Source organism: Plutella xylostella, chromosome 11 (assembly GCF_932276165.1).
Source record: "Plutella xylostella chromosome 11, ilPluXylo3.1, whole genome shotgun sequence".
NCBI classification, from domain to species: domain Eukaryota; kingdom Metazoa; phylum Arthropoda; class Insecta; order Lepidoptera; family Plutellidae; genus Plutella; species Plutella xylostella.
In genome coordinates this window covers 4,547,049-4,559,327 of record NC_063991.1, presented here as the reverse complement: position 1 = coordinate 4,559,327, position 12,279 = coordinate 4,547,049, and the positions used below count along the sequence as shown (strand labels likewise).

The following is a 12,279-nucleotide window of genomic DNA, read 5'->3' as shown; positions in this document are numbered from 1 at the left end:
TACCATGTGTTTTGATAAATTGTACTTGAAAGCAAACCTTTTCTTGCAGGTGTCACATTCAAATGGCTTTTCACCAGTGTGAAGAAAGTTGTGTTTGAATAAATCATATTTTGTTACAAATCTTTTCTTGCAGGTTTCACACTCGAAATTCTTTTCACCATGAGATAACTTGTGTGTGTTCAAAGCATTTCTCCGGTAAAATGTTTTCATGCAAATTTCACACTGAAATTGTTTATCCCCAGTGTGTATCATCATGTGTTTATTCAAATCATATGATCGTGTAAACCTTTTTTTGCAGATTTCACACTCAAATGGTTTTTCACCAATATGAATTAACTTGTGTGAGTTTAAATTGCCTGTTTCCCTAAATTTTTTATTGCATATTTCACAAGCGAATGGCTTTTCACCAGTGTGAATTGACTTGTGACTGGTCAAATTCCATTGTCTCCTAAATGTTTTTTTGCAAATCTCACACTCGAACGGCTTTTCACCACTGTGAATTAATTTGTGATTGTTCAAACATTGTTTTTGCTTAAATCCTTTCTTGCAGATATCACACTCGAACGGTTTTTCAGCAGTATGAGTTAACTTGTGTCTGTTCAAATCACTTGATCGATTAAATGTTTTCTTGCAGATGTCACAAACGAATGGCTTATCACCCACATGAACTATATATTTACTTGAATCACCATTTTTCTTATCATGTATGCTTGTGTAATGTCGACAATACGCTTCAGTGGTGGGAAACAACACTGCACACTGAGCACAGTAACACTTATTTCCCAACAGAGATGTATGACAGTCTGTTAAAACAACTTTAGCCAGCTTTCCCTTTTCACAATACTTTTTAGTCGTTTTTCTTTTTCTATCTTCACCAGGGTCAGTCACAATTACAATATTTGGCATTTGGTATGCGTTGCCTTCATTGTTCCCTATGTTACAAACTTCTCTCAATGCATCATCATTGCATTCCTCGTCAGACTCATCTACATTTATCTTGCCGAGTATAATTCTGTTCCTGTAAATAGGCAAGACATTGAATTCTATATTTTCTGCTTCCTTCTTGATGTGTAAGTCAATATTTTCCATTAAAGATTCTGATGCATATTTGTTTTCAATTGTTATTCTGTCATCAATACACAGGATGTTAGGTTTAGCATCTAGGTCATGCACACGAGTAATGTCTGAAGTGCTGTCCAAATCGTTTTTATTTATAATCTCCTGTAGAACTCTTGTTTCTGTATGAATTTCTGAAAGATAGCATAAGTATATTTTTAATAATAAACCTCATTTATTCTTTCATATGTAACATAACTTGATGTAACCAAGTATGATAGTGATTTCATAATATAATTCACAAAATGTTGAATGTTTCCAGTTTTACTACTTAAATTTTTGCCCTAGTCTACCACGCTGACCTAGTGCGGGATGGTGCACCCCAGTACAAGCTGCTTGTGCTGAGAGAGTTGTCGGGTTATACCTTGTTTCACGGGGAAAGACATCTGATACAAACAAAAACTACCCTTATTCGAATGTAATAAGGGTCCTGTCAGATGTCTTTCCTCGTGAAAAAAGGTATAGTGGGCAACTCGACTGTCAGATGTTTTCAAGCTGCCCGAAGGCCTCTGACTAGCCTTAGTGACCTATCTCAACTATGCATACATACATACATCCATCCTGACGCCCCTCAGCAGGGACAAAGGGCTTTGAGAATGGAGGTTATTAATCTAAACAACATAAATTATATTAAAAAGTGATACGTTACTCAACTTCTAAGCTTTATAAAGAAACGAAAGTTTTAACAGTACGACAACTTTTTATTCTAGCCACAACTCTGAGATTTCATAAAACTGCCGCTGTAATTTTGTGGAAAGATCACGCCCTCTAAGACACGAAAAATGGAAAGTTGCAACTACTAAGACTGAGTTTGGCAAGAGACGTTTCGGTTACATGGGTCCCTTCTTATACACTAGGGTAAACCAAACCTTATCCCTCTTAAAGACTACAAGACACCTATGTAAACAAAAAGCTACTGCGTGGCTGATGTTACAGGACTACAAAGATAGTGAGTTACTTCTACCCCTAAATACCGAAAGCCACAAATTATTGTTTTTTTTGTCTTCTACTATTTGTTTGACTAACGATCTTATCTTAACTTAACGTAATGAAGATTAATAGAAAAAATTGTCTTGTCGCATAAATGACAATGGGCGTTTTGGGACCTATGTCCAATAAAGATGAGACATACATCGTTGGATAGCTCTTTTCAAGTGAGCAAAAAAGTACTATGACGACAAATCCGTATAAGTTGTCAATTTTGAAATATATTCGTCGGAAGGAAGTATTTTTCTATGGCATTGCACTCTCTCTCCTGATGACAGTTAGGGCGTAATACACGTAAACACGTATTATTGAAATTGGAGAAATTACTTTCAACTGGTTTTATTTACTGAGATAATAAACAAATATAATATTATATGAATGATGATCATTTTGTAATAAAAATTAAAAATGAATGTGAAAAACTAACAAAAACATTAAAATTACAGAAATAAAATATAAAAACGTTCAAGGTACGATTATTCTAATTGGACAGTAAATCAAGACTAGCGCTTCCGTTATTCATATTCTGCAAAAAAATACCTTTTCAACGACGTATCACTCATTTCTATTGGTGCTGGTCCCAGCTTCCATATATTGGTGCCAATCATCATTTATAAATATTGTGTTACTACTAACCTTCATTCTCAACTTATAATTTTTATTGTATAGTATAAGACGAATGAGACTAATCCCTACGACACAGGGAATCCTAGTGTAGGGGTTAGGGATATTATAACACTGTTTCAATGTTTTGCCTATCAATAAAGATATTTGTATTTGTATTTATTTGTGATTCTATTCATCAAGAGCATTGGTAACTCAGTCTGGTAAGCGCCTGCTTCTCGTGCCAGAGATGTTGGTTCAAATTCTGGCACTGACATGTACCAATGAGTTTTTTGAATTTAAGTACAATGTATACCATCTCTTATGGCGAAGGAAAACATTGTGGGAAAACCTGTATATATGTGAACTAGATATGTGAACCTGCCAACCCGCAGTAAACTAGCATGGTGGGAAAATGGTGCAAGCTTAGGGAGGCAGTTTAGGCCTTGGGGATATGCACAAAGATTCCACTCGAGAGAGCCAGGTGCCTACACCCTACACCCCCTCAGAGAATACAATAGAATAGTATTATTCTATATCTTGACTCACCATAATCATCAATTTCATATTTCAGAACGGAAAGATCTGGAAACACGCTCCTCAACGCTGGGTCTTTCAACAGATCATGCTCCTCTATGTCTATGTCGTCCTCCATCTTATACCTCTCTCTTGTGGAACTAGAAACAAATAAAATAATAATAAATAAATATGTGGGGACATCTCACACACGGCCATCCAACCCCAAGCTAGGCAGAACCTGTGTTATAGGTGTCGGACAGCTGATATATCTACACAAATACATAGATAGATAGATACTAAATATAAATATCCACACCCAAGACCCGAGTACAAATATCTGTCTTTAAACAAATATCTGCCCCAGCCGGGAATCGAACCCGGGACCTTCGGCATAGCAGTCAGGGCCACTAACCACTACGCCATTCGGTCGTCGAATAATATACTTATAAGTACATATTATTATTCTATTTTACATTTAATTTGCCAACATGCAATCATTTTAATGTAACCATAAGCAGTTCATTCAGTTCTTTATGATTGGCTTAGAATATAAAATAAATTCATAATTTCCTAGCCTTTGATGGCAAGGAAGGCAGTTTGGTGACCATCACTACTATGCAATGCTGCTTAAGGAAATTGCTAATATGTGGTGCAGTGAGAGGTAAGCATTCCCCAATCCGTATCATATGTATTGCAACAAACTGATTGTCAAAAATGTATGGTGAAATGGCAGCAATGCTGATGAAGTGTGAATGTATAGTTGACTGCATAAGTAGCTGTACATTTTTTTACCTTGTCAAACTCACAAACTGCCTTTTCAAATATTGAAAGTTTGTTATGTAGCTAGTTTGACACGGAACGAAAGTGTATAGCTACTTATGTAGCTGACCGTACTTGTGTGAATTTCTATACAAAGAATACTGAATGTGATGTGTCCGTTGTGTACGATGCCGAATGGTGGAGGGTTACCTAAGTTGTGCACTGCACACTGGACAGAACAAACATTGATCTGACTGGCCAATGTGAAATAGTTCAGGCATAACCCCGTGGCCACAGCCAATTGCGGCGCGGCGTGCGTAGCGGTGAGCGCCGAAAACAAACGCTAGACAACGTACGAAGTATGCCACAGCTAGCCGCGGCGCGAAATGCGGCGCGGCTAGCGGCGCGGGTTGACTGGCGCGGTGCGCGGCGGCGGCGGGCGGCGCGGTGTGCGAGCGAAACAAATGTACTAGAGAGTATCGAGGCGGCCACAGCTCAAAGCGGCGCGCGCGGCGGCATCAAGTGGACGGACTGCTAACGCCGCCGCGGTCGCAAATGGTCGAGCTGTGGCATACCACCGCAATCCGCACCGCCCGCCGCCCCTCACGCCGCACCTCATCCCGCACCGCTGAAAGCTGTGGCTGAGCCCTAAGTTTTTCTTCCTCAAACTCAAACTCAAACTCAAACTCAAACTCAAACTCAAACTCAAACTCAAATTTTTTTATTCATCGTACAAATATAAAATTTTCTGATGAACGTCAATTTTTACAAATTACTCTCCGTTCGGATAAGGGGGGGCTCTTTCTGTCTAAGGAGAAGAACGGAGGCAAGAAACTCCTGAGCCATCTTTTCAAAAAAAGACTTAAAACTAGTTGGTATACAATACATATAAGCTTAATAATTATTATTATAATAATATGAGCAGAGCTAACTACTTATCACAGCCATGCATTAACGTCCTCTAAGTAATCATCAATTTTATAATAAGCTTTTTTACTGAGTTTCTCTTTAATTCTTCCTGTATCTGGTTATGGCATAATTTCGGTAAACAAACACTAACCCAAAATCATAGGCCTTAATTAGAAGTAGAATAGTTTCCTTCAGAGTTTAATGTGTACAATTGGCTTTGAAACACAGGGGTTTACTTTTATATCAAGACAATTTTTTTTTAAATAAATACATCTCACACATAGTTATATATAATATATAAATACACGGCCATCTGATCCCAGTAGGCAGAGCCTGTGATATGGATATCCGACAGCTGATATATCTACACAAATACATGAGATAAATAGGTAAGTAAGAACATATTAAATTTAAGGATCAACACCCAAGGCCCTTGAGAAAATATCAGTCTTTGAACAAATATCTGCCCCAGCCGGGAATTGAACCCGGGACCTTCGGCATAGCAGTCAGGGCCACTAACATCATTCCACGGTCAAAATTGGTAACTATATCACAACCTTACATCACAACGTAATTTTAAAAGCCATTTCAAAAGATCAATGAATGAATGAATGAAATTCGGGGTAAGTACTTAGTTAACTATTTAAATACCATGCTAACTTCAAGAGATGTTAACTAATTGAGAACCTATTAATTATTCCCGGCGGGAATTCGTATGAGTAGTTAAATTGAAGGCGATTAGTTCAATTTAGTCATTGTATTGATTAAATTTTTTTACTCACATCATTTTTATGTTGAAGTCAGAATCCCAAAATATCAGCCAAAATCAATGACGAAAGAAAAAATTCAATAAACACCACGACGACCCACGACCCAATCTAACTGTTGTAATCTCTAATCTGTCAAGACTTTCAATGAAGAAGAATGAGCCGTGAGCCGTTTCCCTTGACAGCTGTCAGTTGAGTTTTTTACAAACCGATAGATGTCGTGACAACATAAGGCGCCGACACACTAGCGGACGCTGTCAGCCGCGACTGATAGTGTGCACGGTCTTTTGGGACGGTCTTCTCGGACGTATGTCTATAGATTTTAAGTATTAATTGCAGTAAAATCTAAATTCCCATACTTATATTTAGTTGTGAAATTGGGCCACTGTTTTTTGGCTTGGGTGGTAGGGGTAGTTTTGAAAAAAAACAAGAGGCACTTTTGAATTTGTTTCATGTTCTACTTAATCATTATTTTTTCATTTTCTACAGGCAAAATGTTTCGAAAGTATAAGAATAACATGTAAGTACCTATCTACTAACTAAACTGCCACAACCTGTTGTTGCTCCGGGTACCACACGTAACTACAATGTTGATGTTCTCTTTCCAATTCGATTCCAGCAAGTTCAAAGTGCCCCATGTATGATGGAAGTAACTAATCAAAATCTACTTAAGTAGTGAAGTCGGGTAATGCCGATTTCTTCCAAACGCAGCCATATTTTGAGCCGTGGAACCATTCGACTTGATGGCAACTAAGCTTAATCTTAGGCGATTTCGGCGCTAGGACCGAGCCTGCGTGTTAAAACGTAAAAATTGTAAAAAAGTGCAATTTCCTAACCATAGATTATAGATGACTTCATGCTCAACCAAGAACTTTGTATATATAGCTATATATACAAAGTCCTTGTGCTCAACAGCACTGTATATTTTTTATCCGGCATCTAAAAAAAATGCAGTGCTGTTGAGTATTAAGTCATCTATAATCTATGGTTGTTTGTCTATGGTTGAAAATCTCCCATTACCCGCAAATCGATAATTAAAAAATCAGTTAAGTTATTTTTTACAAGTACAAGTATAGTGCCACAATCTTATCTGCACGGCTAGTATGGCCATAATAAGACAAGATGTGAAGTGACTGTTTAAATTGAGTCACTTTTTGATATCAGTCTTAAATGTTAGCATAGGGTGTACATGGGACTCGTTTTATTTGCGTGATTGGATATAAGCCACAGTGACACTGTAACTTTTCTGCTCTGTGCAAATAGGTTTTTCAAATGTTATTTTTTTCCGAAAATCTCTCATTTGTGGTTGTTGTTTGTATTGTCTATGGTTTTTTGACAATTAAAATGTCACCAAACGTCAAACTTGAAGAAAATTTTGACTGTTTGTTGGTGCTTTCGAGAGTTTTGAGTGTAATATTTTGGTAATATTACTTTGCTTTGCGCTACCCCATGGATTCATATTGGCTCATTAAACTACTTTATTGAGTTTCTTGGACATCGTCTCTTCAAATGATATACGACCAAGCTTGCTCCCGACCAGGCACGCTCAGATTCCTTGGGAGCTCCTGCTATCGGCACGATCACCGATGCACCGGATCCCTGAGACGAAGATCAAAAACAGCATGCACCTGACTGATGACCCACTGTCTACCCGGACCCAGGAGCTAGAAGGCCTTGAGAAAAAAGCCCGGGAAGGATCCTGACGGACGCAGCAAAATATCATTTTCGATGCTTGTCCCACGGCCTGACTGAATAATATTTATATAATCAATGGAAGGAAAAAACAGTAGGTAAGTGCCAGTACCAGTCACATGTTATTATAATTGGGCACATGCACACAAAACAACTCAAAAAACTTTTTTCACTTGGCAGTACTTGGTCAACTAGGCCATTCATTGGAAGGAAACCCGTACCCCAGCAGTGAGGACGTGATGGGCTATGATGATGAAGATGACAATAGGAGTCATAATCTTAGTTCATTATTATAACTAAAATCTAATGAAACATTTTTGTTTGTTACAGAACATTGAAATTGGCTCGTAGGCAAGACGGAAGATGGTCAAAACCGGTCAGAAAATGATGGCCTAGACACGGTTGGAGAGCTCTTGTTGGCAGAAACCACCTGAAGATGGTCAGATGACATCAGCAACCTTGTGGTGATACAATGAACCGGAGCGGCACCTAACTGAAAAAGTTGAAAAACTTGGCATACATACTATGAAACCTATTTGATGACTGATATAAGCCAAGTTCAGACTGATTATTGTGATAGTGGTAGTGATAACTAAGAATACCTAATATGCTTTTATGGTGTGTGAAATAGTATACTTTTTATAATTTATTAATTAAAAGTTTAATAAATGTTTTACTTACCTAAAGAAAATATTATATTTTTATAATCATTTAATTTAGTTGTACATGCTAGCATATCCACTTATTTTTTTATAGTTAGTGTGTTGTTGATAAATAATAAAGCCTGACTAGGGTTCGTCGCTGTGGAGAAAGGATTAGCATCAGTCGCTGACTGCCCGGTGTGCCAGACTTATTAAATGTACAGTTTATATGATTTACATTTCTTGAACTCCACATTTAACATTCAAACTATTCAATTAGCCACTTCATTTTAGTTAGTGTGTTGTTGATAAATAATAAAGCCTGACTAGGGTTTGTCGCTGTGGTGAAAGGACAACCAGTCATCATAGCATCAGTCGCTGACTGCCCGGTGTGCCGGACCTATTCAATGTATATGATTTACATTTCGTGAACTCCACATTTAGCATTCAAACTATTCAATTAGTTACTTCATTACCTACATACTTTGACGTGAATAGGCAAACTTAAAGTATATGGGAGACAACTGAAAATCAGTGGTTTGTTCCTAAGGGCAAAAATATGCACTGAGTTGCTTCCCTTTTGGTCTGCTTCAACATACACATTTCTTAATTTAACTGTACTTACAAATGTTTAAGTGGAACAAATTAATGTCTATCTATCTAACTTCTTAGCACATGTGAGCGACAGGATTTGAATCCACATTTCTTCCGTGAGGGGCGGGCGCTTACCCGTCTGAGCTAACACCGCTACATATAAGTAATATACTTAATGTATAATTTTAGTCAAATAAAAAAGAGGATGTGTGTTTTGACAAATGTTTTTAAAGCATTTTCAACGGGTTATTAGAGTCCCGGATCATCCTCCCTATAAGTATTATAGTAATTTTCCTTTCCTGCATCTCTTCTTGTAGAGCAAGGATGAAATTAACAAAAACTAAACAAATAATTATTTGTGTCACATGTTATCACCACCTTCGAACTTGAGTGATATAATGCTACCTAAACAAATGTCAAACTGAGACATGTGTGGATAAATTGGTACACCCATGTTAGGAAATAAGACAAATCTTCCAATCTCGCTGTCAAAATTGTAATCTCACATCTTGTAGTGATTATTTCGTGTTGGCCATGTTAGCGTTTGTGAAGACAACTGGTATCACACAATTTGTTGCAACTAGCTGTCATTTATATCTTGTCACCGCCATACTGTGCTACGCGTGCTGTTCCGGTGGCGACGTCGCTGTCATGGAATCCAGTGATGCCATCGATTAAATTTTGCCTATTTCTGGTTTAAACGACAATGCATTTCTGCTATTACTTACCTATTGTTATAATTAATAAACCAGAAATAGGCAAAATTTAATACATTCATAAGTATAGATAAATCAAAATATAGGGTCGATAGTAAATGAAAGAGGATATAATATATCAAACGACATTTGTTGTATGGAAAATTTGTCCACGGCGAACAGAAATAAAATTAGTTCTGATTATGTTCTGCTTCTGATATAGGAGATTAAGGCCTTGTTCCACAATGTCTGGTTAGTGGCTACCTGTGAGATAAAATACATGCTGTCACTGTCAAAAAAATAATAACAGAAAGTGACAGCATGTATTTTATCTCACAGGTAGCCACTAACCAGACATTGTGGAACAGGGGCTAAATCTAGATTACAATGGTATAGGTAATATATGTGGGTCGTGAGAATAACGAGATAGATAGAGTTAAAAAAACTATTATTGAAGTATTATTTTTGAACACTTTATTTTACATTTTCTAAAGTAACAAGAAACAAAAGCATACAATTAAAAGAAATTCAGACAGTGTGCAAAGGCTAATTCATCATCATCATGATCATCATCTCGACCCATCACGTCCCCACTGCTGGGGCACGGGTCTCCTTCCAAAGGCTAATTGCTAAAAAGCAATTTCTTTCAGCCAACTCTTGATAAGTTGGGAAAACAATGACATGTCATAAATCATCATTATTTCGTCTAAAATCGCTGCAGGTGCGCGAAATTCTTCTTGGTATATTGCCTAAGATTTAAAGTATCATATCACGTCCTCACACCTGTAACCAAAGAAAAATAAAGATTATATACTTTTCATCACGAGTACCACGACCCATCCCGTCCCCACTGCTGGGGCACGGGCCTCTCGGGAAAATATTTCATAAAATTACATGGAGTATAATTGGGTAAAATTATTCGTCATATTTGGCAACACTAACCTGTAGCCGCTGCAACTCGTTCTTCCAATTTTTCAAACGGAATTAAAGGCGCCTGAATACGTTATTCTTCCTGCATAAAGCCAATATATATAGTACTACTTTTCTTTCATCACATTACAGCTTTTTTGACAGTATTTCACCCAGAAAATCACAAAACAAATTAAATAACGTAGCGTCAGCTTATTCGCAGAAATTGACAACTCAAATAACGCACAGAGTATGAAATGACGTTTGACAATGACGTCTCGTTGTTGCACATTTTGACCACCGGAACAGATAAGATTGTGGCACTATAACTGATTGTTTTTTCATCCAAAAGATTGTCGTTTTTGTTAACATTTTCCGGAATTAGCGGATTACATTTTATTATGAAATTCTGTGGATCGGGTAACTAGTGAAGGAAAACATATTTTAAATAGCTATTTATTACACATTAGATAATTAACTATACTAAAGAACATAGCTTTTTCCTAAAAAAAAACAACCCCGCATTGAAATGTGAACACCGTGAACACAGATACGCATGATTGACCCTTAGGTTAGGTTATGTTAAGTTGCCTACTATTAACAAGTCGCTTGCGGGGTAGAAAATAAGTTTGACAAATCAATAACGGGAACCACTTTGCCACAACAAGAAATCATATAGCGAATGGATGCAGGAGGTGAGGCAACAGCGGGGGCGCCAGCAGAATGGGAGATTTTCAACCAAAGACAAAAACCAATTGAAGATGGCGCTAGTAAAACTTCATACTCAACGCCACGGCATTTTTTAGCCGGCAAGGCTTTCAGTCCTTGCAGCCAATACAAAAACCCAATGGATGTGAATTCAGCCATATGCAACAACTAGCTGTTATATTAGGTCCTTACATATGAAATTGGCGTTTTCTATAGGAGGAACATAAAGTCGTTTTTTTTTAAATGAAATATATTTAATTAATCAAAGTATGTACCATTGCTATGTATGCACTTTTGCCATCTCATAACTAGGTAGTTAATTGATCCCCTTACTAAAAAAACCATTCGGGCGGGAATCAATAAAATCTTTGAAGGCGGTTTGGACTGCCTCATCGGAGTTGAATTTTTTTCCTTGCAAGTAGTTATCCAAATTGCGAAAAAAATGGTAATCTGTTGGAGCAAGGTCCGGAGAGTACGGTGGATGTCTAAGACATTCTAATTGAAGCTCCTCTAATTTGGTAGCCGTCTGTTGTGCAGTGTGTGGTCTAGCGTTGTCCTGAAGCAGCAGTGGCCAGAGAGCGATTGACCAGCCTCGGTTGTTTAGCAGCTAGCTTTTCCATCATGTTTTGCAGTTGCTGACAATAGATATCTGCCGTAATCGTCTGGCCAGATTTAAGAAAGCTGTAGTGAACGACACCGGCACTAGTCCACCAAACACTTACAAGCAACTTTTTTTTAGTCAATTTTCGCTTAGGGCAGGATTTCCCAAGTAACATTTCATTCGAGCTTAGGTTGTAAGAAATGCCTTTAGGTTTTATAAGGGTTGTGAAAAGGTTAATGCTTTGCTATCTGGTCATATTGAGTACTTGAGAATGATTACTAAGTCCTAAAACTAATTGTTTATTAATACAACCTTGTAGCTGCTGATAAGAGTTTATATTAACGTTATTTTAACATGTATTTCAGGAGCATATAGTTCTAGGATCTTATAGTTGTCGTAGACTCCTGATTTACTTCTAGAAAAGCTAGCATTAATGCTAAAGTGAGAGCTTAAGGTTAAATTTTTAACCTTGATACAACCATAAAGTTATGGAATATTTAAATTACTTATAAGTATTTTTTAAAACCTATCTTAAACCTTTAGGTTGATAAGAGTTGTCTAGGCAATCAAATTAGGACTACTTGGTGAAAACCAAAAGCATTAAGCACTGGCTATGAGCTAAAGGCATGATTTAAGTCCTATAAGAATATTTGAAAGCTTTAGAGGCATCCTCAAAATATGTTTAATGCTTTTTAGTAATTTCCTAACGGCCGCCATATTTTTTCACTGAAATAAAAAAAAAACTTACCAAAAAGATACATTTTAATTAATAAGGGAAA

General features: G+C 37.2%; 1 protein-coding gene and 2 long non-coding RNA genes across 3 annotated transcripts in view; 1 reads left to right on the top strand and 2 right to left on the bottom strand.

Annotated features, from left to right (window-relative positions):
* The window catches only part of LOC105386092 (zinc finger protein 37), a 95,813-nt gene that overhangs the window by 51,103 nt on the left and 32,431 nt on the right, over positions 1–12,279 (bottom strand). The window lies entirely within an intron of this gene.
* On the bottom strand, positions 1,181–5,787 carry LOC125489175. Its single transcript, XR_007266786.1, has 3 exons — positions 5,676–5,787; positions 3,256–3,383; positions 1,181–1,250 (listed from the first exon to the last, which is right to left on the bottom strand). It is a non-coding gene; the product is annotated as an uncharacterized LOC125489175 (long non-coding RNA).
* Positions 6,741–7,814, top strand: LOC125489173. The gene is made up of 2 exons (XR_007266782.1): positions 6,741–7,450; positions 7,683–7,814. It is a non-coding gene; the product is annotated as an uncharacterized LOC125489173 (long non-coding RNA).